The 15,899-nt window shown below is 50.3% G+C and overlaps 1 long non-coding RNA gene across 1 annotated transcript; it reads right to left on the bottom strand.

The window, feature by feature from the left end:
* Positions 1 to 902: 902 nt before the first annotated feature.
* Positions 903 to 8,627, bottom strand: LOC122457127. The gene is made up of 3 exons (XR_006276477.1): positions 8,616 to 8,627; positions 7,028 to 7,032; positions 903 to 1,014 (listed from the first exon to the last, which is right to left on the bottom strand). It is a non-coding gene; the product is annotated as an uncharacterized LOC122457127 (long non-coding RNA).
* Between the last annotated feature and the right edge of the window lie 7,272 nt (positions 8,628 to 15,899).

Below are 15,899 nucleotides of genomic sequence, written 5' to 3' on the forward strand. Positions count from 1 at the left end.
AGCATAACTAACCCCTCCTCCCACTCACGCCTGTGGTGCAACAGGAGGTATGTGCTGTGCAACTGAAGGGGCTGAGTTCAAGGCAGTATACGAACCTCAGGGATAGTATTTAGCAGTGAAGTTGGTCATTTTCTAATATTTGTCTTTGTTGCATTTTTCTTATTTGTACTTGCCAACAGAAGCTGGGCATGGCACTGTATGGGCCAGTGTGCGTGAGGCTGAGCACTAGGAGATGGTGCCTGTGAGCAGAGAACAACTGACCTCTGGGAGTTCCAGCACCAGCATGTGATGGAAGCTTCAGGCCGAAGGCAGAACAGGAGCAGAGACAGGAGCCTCACCGGGTGGTGCTAATGAGCTTGGGCGCCTTCCAGCTGCAGGGCAGCAGTTTGTGGCTGGCCCAGCTCTGCAGGGGTTAGAAGTGGTCCTCATCTAGCCGGTGTGTGGTTGGCCCGAGGTGACCCAATTCCACCTCCTACTACTCCTGCCTCTCTGGGTCCAGGGTTGCTGGGGGTTGCTTGTGTCCGAACACACCTTCAGGATCCTGACCCACAGTGCTTTCTTAAAGAGACAGCATGCTCATACACTGGGGGGCCTCTCTCCCCCTTTCACACAGTCCCAACACATACCAGGGCTCCTTGCATCCAGTCACTTTCCCCACCTACACTGTGCAGAAGCTGCTGCTCTTCTGCCGTCCCCTTCTACAGCCCGCAGGGAAAGTGACCTGGATGCAGGGAGCCTGACATCACTCCTTGCTCTCCCCTCACAGCCCCCTAGGGCGGAGGAGCAACAGTCCAGTGGGGGAGTGAGCAGCACTGCCAGCTGCTTTGTGCATCTAAGTCAGTTTTCCCATGTGGGTGCAGGAGGGAGATAAAACAGTTACCTTCTCGTAACTGTTCAAGATGTGTTCATGTCCATTCCAATCAGGTGTGTGCGTGCGCACGTGCACGATAGCCGGAAGATTTTTTCCTTAGCAGCATCCATCAGGTCGGCTTGGGCGCCCCCTGGAGTCACGCCCTCAGTGACAGAGAAGTAGAAGGATAGGTATTGGAATGGACATGAACAACACATCTCAAGCAGTTACGAGAAGGTGAATAATGTTTTTTTTATTTTGAGTGCTTGTTCATGTTGATTCCAATCAGGTGACTCCCAAGCAAAATTAGGAGGTGGGGTCAAAGCTGTCCACTGACTGGAGTACTGCTCTACCAAAGGCTGCATCATCTCTGGCCTGTCTAGTAATTACATAGTGTGCGGCGAAAGTGTGTATCGATGACCGCATCGCCGCCCTGCAGATTTCCTGGGTGGGGACTTGGGCCAGGAAGGCTGTTGATGAAGCTTGTGCCCTTGTAGAGTGCGCTAGGATCTCTGCTAGATTGTAGCACTGGGTAATGCAGGCCACAATCCATGATAAAATGCTCTGTGTTGAAACAGGCTGGCCCTTCATCCTGTCCGCTACTGCGACAAAAAGCACTACCGATTTCCTGAATGGTTTTGTCCTTTCTATGTAAAAAGCCAGCGCTCTGCGGACATCGAGTGTGTGGAGTCTCTGCTCCCTGCTACTCGCATGAGGCTTGGGATAGAACACCAGGAGCAAAATGTCCTGGTTGATGTGGAACTGCGATACCACCTTCGGGAGGAAGGCCAGATGGGATCTGAGCTGAACCTTGTCCTTAAAAAACACTGTGTATGCCGGCTCCGATACCCTCTGGGCTGAGGTTATTGCCACCAAGAACGTGGCCTTGTAGAAGAGGTAGAGCAGGGAGCATATTGCTAGAGGCTCAAAGGGGTGCCCATGAGCCTAGAGAGGACCAGGTTGAGGACCAGGTTAAGGGCCCAAGCAGGAACCAGTTGGCAGACATGCAGGTACAACCTGTCGAGACCCTTCAGGAGGCGGCTTACTGGGAGTTAGTGAAAACCAAGCAGCCCTGTACCCCCGGGTGGAAAGCCAAGATGGCAGCCAGGTGTACTCTTATAGAAGACGAGGCGAGACCTTCCTGCTTTAGGTGGAAAAAATAATCCAAGGGCCCACGCTCAGCGACGTCTTCAGTCGCCTCTGCCACTTACGTACTGCCTCCTGCTGTACATCCACCCTCGGCGCCTACGGGCCTGATGACCTTTCCTCTGGCACCATCATCGACTTCGGCACCAGCCTTCACAACGTTGTCACAGCTGTCTCCTATGCCTGCACTGTTGTTGACTTCAATGCAGGCACCTACAACCCAGGTGCTGATGTCAGCACCAGGCCTCCTGACCCCAGCGGCTCCTGTGAGTGTGCCAATGCAGCTCCCTCCTGTGAGGCTGATGCTGACGCTGGCTACGGAGCCTATGGCCCCGGCACTGTCATCAGTACCTCCTCCAATGCTGCCCTGGGAGTCACATGACCCATCTGGGGCAGACAGCAGGGAGCTTCTACCAACAGCGCATGCTTCCTCCTCCTTGTCACCGGATGAAGCATTTGCAGGGACATCCATAGCCCCTGCCGTCCTGTGCACAGCGTGTCTCAGCCCAGGGGGAAAGTCCAGTGCAGATGGCAGGGCGGCTTGCTGCCAAAGGGCCATCTGTGCGCTGACTGGCTACATGCACCCAGCCGCCTTCCAGATGGCTGCCCTTCCAGGGTAAGGGGAGGAGCTGTCGCACCTGCCCCCCATGGCACAGGACAGGACTGTTCAAAGGGCAATCAGCCACGGACTGGAACACAAGAGGCTTTTGGCTGGACTCTGGCAAAGGCTGGACAGGGGGAAGCAGAGAGAAAGCAGGCAGAGACAGGGAGACCTGGCCCTTCCTGACTGAGGCAGTTTCCATGGAGCCAGCCCTGGCAGCCCAGCACATTATGCAGCCATGCAAATCCATTGGTGGTCTAGTGTCTGCAGGTGCTGACCCGTCAGTAATTGCTTCCCACAGGGACAGGTTCAGCAGGGCCCAGGTGCCATATGGCCTGTGCATCCGATGAAGTGAGCTGTAGCTCACGAAAGCTTATGCTCTAATAAATTTGTTAGTCTCTAAGGTGCCACAAGTACTCCTTTTCTTTTTGTAAGTGCTAGAATCGCTGTTTCCAAAGGGGGATGCACCCGCCAGCCACACCCTGCAGAGAGGCACCAGCTGCCAGGCCAGGAGCAGGGGCTGCATGGGCTGGTTGTTGCTCCCCCAGCAGGCTGGCGGTGACTAGCAGCCCAGGACCACAGAACACCAATGCTTTTCTCCTCAGGGTTGATTTTGACAGCAAGCAGGTCCATGGTGGTGGTTGGAGCCAGGCTGAGCCCAGCTGGAGTGCACACAAACAGGGCCCTGGGCTGCTCTGTTTGCAGCCTGGGACTAAAGACCAGCTCCCATCTTGGCCTGGGGAGAGGTGAAGCTTGCTCTGCTGCCCCCACCGCACTTCAGTCCCACACTGAAAAGGGTGCCATAGCAATACCCTGGCTGCACTGGCTTCCTCTCTGCCAGGAGCCTGCCCATGGGGGCACATAGCCCTCCTGTGCCTGCTCTTTGCCCCCCCCATTCGGTAACCCTGCCCCCCCAGTCCTCGCATTACTCGGGCCGTGCTTGGCCTGTGTACTGCAGGGCTCCCTCACAGCTCAATTCTTTGGCGTGCTTGGCTTTCACATCAGGGGCTGGGGTGCAGGTGGGGAGCTTGAGCAGGGATAACCTTCACCTACTAATAGTGGGGACACAATGTAAAGGTTTGGCTTCCCCCTCCCCAACAGCTCAAGTCACCCTTCCCCCAAGGCTGCCCCTCCCCCCTTACCCTCAGGCTCCCCTCCTAGAAAGCAGCGGCCCTCCCTGCAGCTCCTAGCTGTTGCTCCTGCCTCTCCCCACAAAGCTCTGGCTCCAGCAGCTGCTGTAGAAGGGGGGGCGGCCACACCATGTGACTGAGCAGGGCTGGCAAACCTTGGCAGAAATCTTGGGGGACATGTGACCCCGTGTCCTTCCCACCCTCCCCTGCTGGATGTGGTGATACAATAAAGATACCATTGAGACACAGGCTGTTGACTCTGAAAAAGCTGCACCTGGGTTGGACTGCACTTACCTACCTTTAAATCTTGTTACTCATACTGAGTAAGGACTACTTGATTCACCCATGGCTTGGTTCTTAACTCTCTGGTTAGGTCAGGTCTGTTCATACTATGAATTCAAACACTAATTTATAAAGCCGAGACGGAGCTGCCTCCTAGACTATCGGATCATTTTTGATGTGTGACCATGTAGTAGTAGGATTTTGTTTGTATTTTGTATAATTTAGAATGAAGGATAAAGAATAATAATGTGGCATGCATTAAATGTATTGATGTATGATTTGATCATATCCTTCCAGCCACCCTTTCTAAAAGCAGAAAGGAATGGCCTAGTGTGCCATTAGTAAAGATGCATCAGTCAGAATCTTTCAGAGTAGCAGCCGTGTTAGTCTGTATTCGCAAAAAGAAAAGGAGTACCCGTGGCACCTTAGAGACTAACAAATTTATTAGAGCATAAGCTTTCGTGAGCTACAGCTCACTTCATCCGATGAAGTGAGCTGTAGCTCACGAAAGCTTATGCTCTAATAAATTTGTTAGTCAGAATCTTGTGACTGAAGCTGATTTCAAGGGAGAGACAGACCGTTAGGGACACCACTTCGTTGTAGGCTTAGCATTTAGCAAGCAAAAGAATGCAATGATTGTTTTCTTCCGCATTGATATTTGATGATCCTGTTCAAATGCTTTGTGTATATCAATCCTGTTTTGTGTGTGAATGAGGAATGTGTTTTCTTACAAGATAAGTGTGAAAGCCATCACCAGACCAGATGTTCTAGGCCGGAATTGAGGATGCACGTAAAGGCGCCAGGAGAGTGCAACACGCCCCTATTGAGATGTCAGAGGAGGGCAGACTGATAACTCTAAAAGATATGGCAGGCACCTGTCAATGGGGACAAGATAGTTGTGATCAAAACCAGCATGGGGTATCTCCCTGAGAGACTGATGAAAGAACAAGATAAAGGATAAGAAGAAGAATCTAAGAAAACAAGCATTCCTTAAACGGCAATTGATAAAACTCATTGGTCCTAATGAAGGAAAATCGCTATATAAACAGGGTGCTTTGCCATGAAACTTTGGCAAAGGCGGTTCATCCTGCCGAGACTCCCCACGGAGCATCGTGTCACTTCTGACAGAACCTGGCTCCTACCTACCCGTGATTAACCTAGCTGGCCACTATATTGATCCGGACTCTCGACTGGTAATTATAACATCGACTGGTGGGACTGTGTGTGTGATTACTGTATCTTCAATAAATGTGGTGTATTGCCTTTTCCCGTGAAAAAGATCCCGTGTACTTATAAGCGTAACAACCATGTCTGAAAGAAAAGGAGTACTTGTGGCACCTTAAAGACTAACAAATTTATTAGAGCATAAGCTTTCGTGAGCTACAGCTCACTTCATCGGATGCATTTGGTGGTTTTTTCCATCCGATGAAGTGAGCTGTAGCTCACGAAAGCTTATGCTCTAATAAATTTGTTAGTCTTTAAGGTGCCACAAGTACTCCTTTTCTTTTTGCGAATACAGACTAACACGGCTGCTACTCTGAAACCATGTCTGAGAGTTTCTGCTCGTGGCCTTTAAAACTGCTCACACTGTAGCTAATGGGAGCAGGCTTAAAAATGACAGCCTGCAGTTAGGTTACTGACAAACCACAGCTGAGATTTCATTCTGGTTTGTGGGATGGGAAGAAATCATTTTTCTTTTCCCAAAGCTGGGGGGGGAAAATGAGCAATGTTCACCAAGTGTGTGCATGTCACTAGTCTTCCCTGGATGTGACCAACACCCAGCTCCAAAACCCAATAATCCCAGCAGTACTAGATGTTCACGGTGGTTTTACAAAGCGGTGGGGCTGGGAGCAAGCCATGGAACGCCAACAGGCACAGAGACTCACAGGGGGCCAGTAGTGTTTCTCTTTAAAGCAAACTTTTTAAAAGTGCTCTAAAGTTCATGGACAGAGTCAGATTGGTTTGGAAATTTGTATGCTAGGAGAAGGCCTTAGGTACCATTTGGGATGCCAGTTCGGGATCATGATCAAAGAAAGGTCTCCTGAAGTACAGCTCCCGTCCCCTCCTAGCAATGACCTGTTTTAATTTCTAAGTGCTCTAAAATGCCAATGTCTGAGATGTTGGCCTATTTGGTTCAAGTCCATGCTCTGCTGGCAAAGGCAGTTCATTTGAACAGGGAGCGCCTCAGGCTTGCCTTCTGGAGCTGTTCCCCTTTACTTAAGTATAAACTGGGGCAGCACAGAACTCTTGATCACTCTATAGTTGAGTGGTTGGTTGCTTGCTTGCTTAGGAAAGGGTGATCCTTGGATTTCCTGGTTTGAATCCTGCCTCCACCCCTTTAGAAGGGGTTTGAATGGGGAAATCCTATCGCCCAAGTGATGGAGAAGGTAGCAGATTCCTGTTTAGGGTCCCCTCTCCTTTACAGGAGCCCTTGACTTCCTGGGAAAAGCACGTTCAAAACTACCCCTCATTCCTCTTCTAAAAAACACGATGAGCCGCTCCTTGGGTGTTTTTAAGCCAAACTTACAAATGACCATAACATGGCAACAGCTTCTGTGGAGATTAGAATACAAGAGAACAGCAGCTACCATTTAGCATCAACAGAGGGAGCCCCTGGCATTCAAATCCCAGTGTGCAGCCCAGAACTGCTCTGACTGAGGGCCCAAAGAAATTAGCATAGGTCTGCAAATGCCAGGCTGGAAACCATCAGGGCTGGGCATGTAAGTCACTCTTGTAACACCCCCTGCATGTCTCCGCCTCATTGCTCAGGGTGCTGCTCTCCCCTACGTGTATGTTCTGAGAAAGCTGCTCCTTTCCCCAACCCAGAACATGCCCATGGTGCTGAGCCTATAAGCGAAGGCTGAGTCTCGTAGCGGTGCCCATGTCCGCCAGCCTCGCTGTTGGGATGCTTATGTGTCATATGCAGAGTGATGCTTATTTCAGGTGCAATAAATGTGTAGCCACAGCAAGTTTTCCTCTAAAATTCTGGGAGTGTCAGGGGTCTCCCAGTGCGGTGACTAAGACTGCTTTGTCTTCAAAGTCCAGCAGCCCACATATGTGCCCTGTTCCTCTCACAGCAGCACTTGCCTTCCCTAGAATGGGGGAGGCACCATCCCGAGAACACACTGCCTTGCTTTGCATTGCCCCAGCCTCTAGCAAACCAAAGCCACGTCATGAAACCCAACAACTGGGGAAAGGAATCCTACTGCAATGTATAGGGGGAGACTGGGATGAGGTTAATGAGGAAATAAACCCAGAACACCTTCAGGAGCTGAGCTCTGTATCCCATGGAACTAAGAATGACTCCTATTCAGTGAGCTGTAGGCCCAGCGTTCGTTTGGAAACTCTGTGAGGGAAGAGCAAAGAGTGGGCCAAGCAGCAAAGAAGCTGCTGTAGTAGAGGGTAAGCATCTAACACCTGCTGTTGTCCCTGCCCAAATCTCATTCCTGAGCTGCTGATGCAGGAAATGGAAAGGTTCCAACCCTTCCCAACACAAATTAAAATATAAGAAGCAGAAATGAAGATCCCTATGAACTGCAATACTCCTTTGTATGGGCTGCTGGGGGGGCACTAGGCTCGGTGGCCCTTAGCACAGGGAGTGCCTCTTAATTGGTTTGTGCAGCACCTAGCACCAGAGATCTGGACTGGGCCGGGTAGGGAAGCCTCTGGCATGTTAGAACGATGTAGGTAAGGGAAGTCGGACAAATCAGACGTCAAGAATTATAACATTCAAAAGCCCGTCGGAGAACACTTCAATCTCTCTGGTCACTTGCTTACAGACCTAAAAGTGGGAATTCTTCAACAACAAAACTTCAAAAACAGACTCCAATGAGAGACTGCTGAATTGGAATTAATTTGCAAAATGGATACAATTAACTTAGGCTTGAATAGAGACTGGGAGTGGATGGGTCATTACACAAAGTAAAACTATTTCTCCATGTTTACTTCCCCCTCCCCCACACTGTTCCACAGACTTTCTTGTCAACTGCTGGAAATGGCCCACCTTGATTATCACTACAAAAGGTTTTCTCCCCTCCTCCCCGCCCTCCTGCTGATAATAGCTCATCTTAAGTGATCGTTCTCCTTACAGTGTGTATGGTAACACCCATTGTTTCATGTTCTCTATGTATATAAATCTCCCCACTGTATTTTCCACTAAATGCATCCGATGAAGTGAGCTGTAGCTCACGAAAGCTTATGTTCAAATACATTTGTTAGTCTCTAAGGTGTCACAAGTACTCCTTTTCTCTTTACCCAAGACTCACCAGGTCTTTGGTGTGATGCATGGTTATTAATCGCAGGCATAAAACCCAGTCTGTGCTGACAGAGCCTCGAGAGCGGCTGGGTGGTCGTGTTCACACTCTGTGGCTGGTCCAAGGTTTGTGGAATGCTTTATTTTATTTGTCTTTTTATTGTTTTTCAGCAGCATCCAAAAGCCTCAAGCTGAGCTCAGGCCCCTGCCCTGAAGAACATACAGTCTATGTAGGCAGTGATGGATGAAAGCACGAGCCCACGGGGCCCGTGCCTAGGGGCTCTGGCCAATTTGGGGCCCCCCGCAAAAGCACCAGAACCTGGAAAGAAGTAGGGGTACCACCAGTGCCAGAACTATAGCCCTGCCCCTCCTCTTCCTCCCGAGGCCCTACCCCCAGCCAAGCTGGAAGCTAGGCTGTGGAAAGAGCCACCCTGAGAGGCCAGACATGCTCTGGGTAGGGGGCAGGGTGTCCAAGAGCAATCCCCAGCCTGTGTTCCCACCCCCCGGGGGTACTTCTCAGGGCAGGTGGATGGTCTTGGGCTCCCCACAGCAGCCCGGACTCCCAGGGAGGCTCTTATTTTGGCCCAGCTCTGGCTTCCAGCCTGGCTCGGGGGGAGGAGGGGCAGGTTGTGGGGAAGAGGAGGAGCGGGGGGCAGGGCCCTGTGGTGAGGGAGGCTAAGGCCCACCTCAGCCCCTCACTGGGAAGAGGCTGGTGCCTCTAGCAGGGGTTGCGCTTCGTGGGCTGGCAAGGAGCTGATCACCCCATCACGAAGTGCAGCCTCTGCCACCGCCACTCCGCATCTGCCCAAGGCTACTACGCTTGTGTTAAAAAGTGGGGTGTGCATGGCCCTCACACTTTTAAAAGTGGGGGGCATGGCCTCCCTGGCCCTCCCAGCCCCCCATGGTGTGTATGGGGGGCCCAAATATTCTTTGTACCAGGGCCTCAATAAATCTACCTCTTTATGTAGGTGAGATAAACAACGGCTAGGAGGGGAAAGAGAGCTGCCTTGTTTTGGCCCCAAAGCAGAAGAGACTTCAGCTCTCCCAGGCCGGAGTTCGCTCTACTAGAGCACTACCGCACAGTTCTATGCTGAAGCACCTTTTGTGTTTTCCAATGATCAAGGGAACTTAACTCCCGACTCTGGCCCTGAGGGCATGGCTACACTTGCAGATGTAGAGCGTTTGAGTTAAACCAGCCTTCGTAGAGCGCAGTAGGGAAAGCACTGCAGTCTGTCCAAACTGACAGCTTCAAACACACTGGTGTGGCCACATTTGCGGCATCGGGAGCAGTGCATTATGGGCAGCTATCCCAGCATGCAAGTGGCTGCAACATGCTTTTCAAATGGGGGGGTGTGGAGTGTGACAGGGAGTGTGTTGTGTGTATGTGGGGGGAGAGAGACTGGGTTTTGGGGGGCCTGAGAGCATGTCAGCATGTTATCTTGTAAGTCCAGACAGCAGCAGACCCCTCTTCTTCCCCCCACCCCAGCATTCCACACTAATGGTTGCTTTGTCTCGGAGGAGATAAGCATCGGGCTGTTAGAAACAGAGCTTTCAATGGGCATTTTCGCATTCTTACAGCTGATTCCAAACAATGCATCCGATGAAGTGAGCTGTAGCTCACGAAAGCTTATGCTCTAATAAATTTGTTAGTCTCTAAGGTGCCACAAGTACTCCTTTTCTCTTTGCAAACAATGACAAGACTTAATGACAAGACACTTGACTTAAGGGGATTATGGGATGTTTCCGGAGGCTGATCAGAGCACAGTAAAGCAACACCGTGTTCACAGTGTTGCCGTGGTGCTCCAGTGGGGGCGCAGCAAACATTATCCCACTCGCGGAGGTGGAGTACCAACAGCACTGTAGCCGCAGAGTCAGAGCGCTCTATGTGCCTTGCCAATGTGGACGGGTAGTGAGCTAGTGTACCCAGGGCTCCTTTATTGTGCTGTAACTCGCAAGTGTAGCCAAGCCCTGAGTGCCTGAGCTCCACACCTGTCTGCATTGTGCTCTGCTTCTCCTAGGGATGTCAGCAAGGGTACAAAAGCCAGAGAAAACTGGATAATTGGCCCTCTTCTTCTCAATTAACAACCCAGTTCTCATAGCTGTGAATAATAAATGACAGCAAAGGCAGAGATTCCTCTTTTCATTGGCGCTCACTCCACAAGCACTTTAACATTATTGACTCCTTAAAGCCAGGCAAGGGTGAGAAAAGCAATGTTCAAGCTCAGAGAAAACATTAAGACAAATCAGTGTTGGTAGCTCTTGTCCATTAGACAGCTTCTGTCACGATTATAACTGGGCTGAACCAAAAGGGTGGAGCGTGATTCCTGTTCTGGTTTATGGCACTGTTTTCTTCCACATAATCACATGAATGTAGGAATTGCCAAGCTGATCAGCCCCGGGTCCATCTAGCCCAGTATCCATCTCAGATGGGCAGCTTTGGCTGCATCGCAGAAAGGTGCATGAAACCCCCGGGGGGGGGGGGGGATTATGGGACTACCTGAGCAAGGGGTATTGTCTCCAAACTCATACCTCACTTAAAGGTTGGCACCTGTTCTGAAGCACAGAGCATCTTTCCTGGGCACTTGCTGACGGAAATGAAGGAACTTGGATCTTATATCTCCACAGAGCAACCTACATAGGTAATCAAAGTCTCAATAACTAAGATGTGGGGTTCTTCATTTCCTGTCCTAAATGTGTGTGTGAATTATGGCTATATGTTGCTTACATAGCTGCCATATTTCAGCCCAGAGGTGGCTGCAGTTAAGTTGTGGAAAGTGCTTTTCACTCCCAGGAACATGTTGGATTGTAAAGTAAATTTGCTTAAAGCACAGAAGAAATGCTAGAAATAGCCTGAGGAAATAGCTTTCCAGATGCAGAGCTGCTTCATCATTAGGGAAGAGGATGTAATCTGTTGTCAATGAAGATGATGCTTTGTAAAGATACTTGGACTTTAGTGCTCATCTGAGCTGAAGAAACCTGCGAATCTCATGTGATGGATTTTAATAGCTTCTGTTGTCCATATTGAAAAGGAGTACTTGTGGCACCTTAGAGACTAACAAATTTATTAGAGCATAAGCTTTCGTGAGCTACAGCTCACTTCATCGGATGCATCCGATGAAGTGAGCTGTAGCTCACGAAAGCTTATGCTCTAATAAATTTGTTAGTCTCTAAGGTGCCACAAGTACTCCTTTTCTTTTTGCGAATACAGACTAACACGGCTGCTACTCTGAAACCTGTTGTCCATATTGTTGGTGAATATCTTTTTTCTTTTTTTTTTGATTCTACAAGCTGTTTGCCTTGATGAGTTCGAAGGGATAATAATTTACAGTGTATAAATGTGTAAAGTGTCTCCTTTTTCTCAGTTTAATTCCATTTGGCTTGCCTCTGTATTAGCAGAGAGGGTAAACAGGAGCCACCTGACTTACCTTCTCTCTATCACTCAGCTTGCTCGCCACTCTCCTGACCCCCTTTCACTTCTCTCTGAACAGTCCAAAACGTTTGAATCCCCATCTCATGCAGAATTTTTTCCAGGTGGATACTCATTCTTGTCCCCGGTCTCCAAACCATCTCCTGTGTTTACTGTGGTTGTGTGAGACGCGGTGACCAGAGCTGTACACAGTGCCCTGGGTGAGGGGAAAGCTTTGATTTATAGATGGGCACCGCAGGGTTTTCAGGATCCTTCCCCACCCCATTTCGTACTTAGCCTCACATTTTGTTTACTGTTCTGACTGCAGTTGTTGCACACTGAATGGGGTGGAATGTCTCTGAACTGTCCACAGCGATGCTCATGACTTTTTCTGAGTGGTTACTTTTCATTTAGAAGCTGGCAACACGTGTCAGTCAGTGCATCTCTGGAACTAGGGACAGTGCTGGGTGCTGCACCCCTGGTGCAGTGTGGATGGAAATGGCTTATCTCAGTAGATGAACGCTGCAGCCCTGCACCAGGAAGTTCTGTGGCTGTCGTTAGGAGACATCTCAACGTCCCCCTGAGACTGTCTGGGCTCAGCTCCCAGAATCCGTCTCTGACCCTGAATTTTGGCCCTCAGGCTCTACTGGCAACAGGGTCTAGTGTAATGTCTGTGATGAAGTAGAAATGTTTGTACAGTTGATGAATTCTGTGAGATTATGAACCTTGTGTGTCTGGATCAGGCTGCAAACTCCATTTTGAATTGCCTTTTGCCTTATCCACAGCCTGTTTGCCTCCATTGGGCTGAAAATTCCAAAGGCAGGAGACAGTATTTGACTCTAAGTACCCAATGGTTGGACACTATTCACTTTGGACAAAAGACTGCCCAGAGGAACTGGTTTAGCAGGGGACTAGTTTAGCCCCTGGGCAGCAAAGTCACATGACAAGGGTAGGTGCTCATGTGGGGAAGCTGGCTGGGGGTCCTTCACCTGCCACAGGGCACTGGAGGTTTTAAAAGAGCAGAGGATGGTCTGCTCAGGGGTCTTTCTCTCCAATCTAGGATGGAAAAGCAACCCAGAATGTATCAGTCTCCTGTGGCAGAGGTCCCGGCCTGCTGTCCTGAACCCAGATGGAATGTGGACTGCGCAGGGAATCCCCTGGAGGGGTAAGGAAACCGAGGCATGGACACGTGTGTAGGGTTATTGTTTTATAGGATCCGTACTCCTCTATGCTTTACATGATTTAGTAAAAGCGCATAAAGGTAGTAGGCCCTGCGCCGTGTCTGAGCATGTGCTGATTGCATGCTCCTGCTAGTATTAAACTGGAACCGGAAACTTAGCTCCTTTGGGTGAAGTTCTGGGAGAGGAGGGTATGTCCAGGGGTCAGTGCTGGTTTGGAGGTCTAGGACAGGTTGCTGAGGAGCCCCGTTTCCAGAAAGGGCAGCAAACTGAGGGTCAGTGCCCAGGCCAAGGGAGGAACCAGTGCTGCAGCCTGCTGAGACTCAGGAACTAACACAGTGCAGGGGGGGCAGGGCAGAATGGGGGGTGCTCGCTAGCATCTGGGACAGCATCCGTTTCCTGTGCCCCAAAGTGGCCTTTGTGTATCTATGCTTGGGCAGTGGCTGCTCACTGATCTGGGGATAGGAGCCTTCCCAGCCCTTGGTAGCCAGAGGCAGCAGCTTGAGAGCAGGATTGTTGGTTTTGAAATGTGTTGTGAGCGACCTTGGGGACCAGGGTCTGGTGGTGGCTGAGGAACATGCAGAAGGGGCACTGGCCAGCTCATTGGGGGCCTAGCCTCCCTCCAGTGCAAATCACTGTAGTGGTGACTTTTCTTGGCCCATTTTTGCTACGTTATTCAGCTGCAGATGGGGCTGAGGTGGCCAACCCCAAACTGGGCCGTCCCAACACAGACTCTGCCATTGCAACGGCCTCTGACAGGGCCTTGGGCCTGACTGACATGTGTGGGGCTGGGGAAGGTCCATGAGGCCTTGCTGGCTCCTCATAGTGAGAGACCTGCTCATTCATGTACAGACCTGGGCTCCAACTAGTCGCTAGAGGGGCTCAAGGTGCTGGCGGTTTGCTAGCGTGTCCTGGCTCAGGGGCTGGTGTGAGCCACCCGGCAGCATCCCTTCAGCCTCAAGGGGCTCTGGCTGCTGTCCCCTGCCAGGCAGACACCCAGTGACCACAGAGAGCAGAGAGAAGGCACAAGCCATCTGCCAGACAGGGCTGGACATAAAGAGAAGCCGAGCACGCAGAAGGCCCTGGGGGAGGTGGCTGAGCCCTGGTAGACAGGCCACACCCCTGAGGCTTCACAGAAAGTCCTATTGTGTGGTTAGCATGGGGATCCCCTGACACAAAGCCTCATTCACTTGGCATTAACTCTTTGTTATCCATTTCTGTGGCTGAGCCTCCCAGGGCTCTCCTGAGCAATGCAGCCCACCTAGCCGGCCGTAGCACATGAGAAGAGACTTTCCAAGCCCCACAGGCAAAGACAGCGGGACGCAGAGCAAGCAGCAATGGCGCCATTATTGGGCTGCAAGGGCCAGCTCAGAACTCCTGACCTCAGCAATCTGGGGATGGCCCAGGTGTCCTTGGCTGTACATGAAGCAGCAGCACTTTTATTTAACAACCCCTCTTTGATAAAATGATGTGTTAGCCCTGAATCACTGGGGGCCGTAGTCATGTCCTACAGCCACTCAAACCTGCACAATCTGATTTCTGACCTGAGTCTCGCTTCTGATTATAGCATTGGGGACCTTCTAAAAACTGCAGCAGGAATTAAAAAGAGCAGTTAATCTGGAGTGTAATTTCCTCCAAGCGCTACTTCCACAGTCTCCCCAATTAATGCTGGACCGAGAGGCTCGTTACAGTTGCATCGATTCTGTTCACAGTCAGATGCTCCTGTCAGAAAGTTTTTTGCCAATCCTGCTTTATTAGCCATGAAAGGTTTTTCTTTTCATTCATTATTGAAAGGCCTGAGTTCAATAAAGCACAGGGTTTAAAAGAAATAGAAATGTGTGCCTTTGCCTTAGAATGGCAGAGGAGGAAACCTCCCTCTAATGGAAATCTGATGCTGGCTGAACAGAAGAGTGCTTGGACATATTCCTGCACTTGGGGGAAACATTCTAGCAAGAGGCTGGAATGATTTCAGGGGAAGCGAAAAAGCAGAAAGATGTGCTTCATGCCAAACTATCTGGAGTTAAATGTAGCAAGGAGGGAGCCTGGATATTGAGCAGGTTCTCGCAGAATGCTGGGCGTTGGGGCCAGAAAGGAGCTTCAGCAAGCCCAACCTGCTGCCCCTCCTGACCAGGGTCCTCCCCATGGCTGTGTGCTCCACTCTCCTGCTCCCACTATGCTAACCATTCTCCCACTGAGCATTTCCATCAGTGCTCCCAAGGGAAGGTTCTTGGGCTTTGGCATAGTCCCCAGAGGAAGAGGCAAAAGCCCTGCCATTCTCGCTAACAAAAGGCTCGGGGCCATCTGTCCAGGAAGAGATGGTCTGAAAGGCGTTTTCTACCTCTAATTTCTGTCCCTCGGATGCATACAGGCCTCACTGACATTCCTGAGGGCTGAGTACACCTTGCTCATCATATTCCTTGCTTAGCACCTTGATCAGTTTAATATAACTCACTGCATCCAAAGACCTCCGTATATGAGGCGCTTCTGACTCTGTCTTCACCATAATTTCTTGCTAACCTGATAGTTAATTTTCACCATTAAATTTTATATTGATTTTATTGCACTATAATATTAATTCCTTAGTGAGCTTCCTTGGCTGACTGATTTCTGGGGCTTGGACAGAGTTCAGGCTTTGTACGCAAAGCCATGAAAGGTCCTGAGTGGCTGGGTCTGTCTGGATTCTTGTTCTACACTGATCACCATAGTAACTGAGTGTCTGTGCAGGGGCATTGCACAGTTTAGCCAGTTACCCCCCACTTGGCTACCATCCGTCCTTCCAGTCTGCAGTCTTGCTCCTTTTCTCATAACCTTTGGGATGTTTAACAATTTAGAAAACTCAGATTTTTAAAAATCCCTGAAATGAATCATCCCAGTGCATTCTGGGTTGAGTATATTAATTGCAGAGACATGCACTGACCATTCAGAGCAGGTAATGCTTGCTGGATATAGCAGAGCTGGAGAGATGAGTGCCACTTGATGCTGGGATCCTCTGGCTCTTCAGTTATCACCTTCAGGCCCTAATTACAACGTGTGGAGAGTGACTTTAAACCCCCA

The sequence above is a fragment of the Dermochelys coriacea genome, chromosome 21 (genome assembly GCF_009764565.3).
Source record: "Dermochelys coriacea isolate rDerCor1 chromosome 21, rDerCor1.pri.v4, whole genome shotgun sequence".
Taxonomy (NCBI): Eukaryota; Metazoa; Chordata; order Testudines; family Dermochelyidae; genus Dermochelys; species Dermochelys coriacea.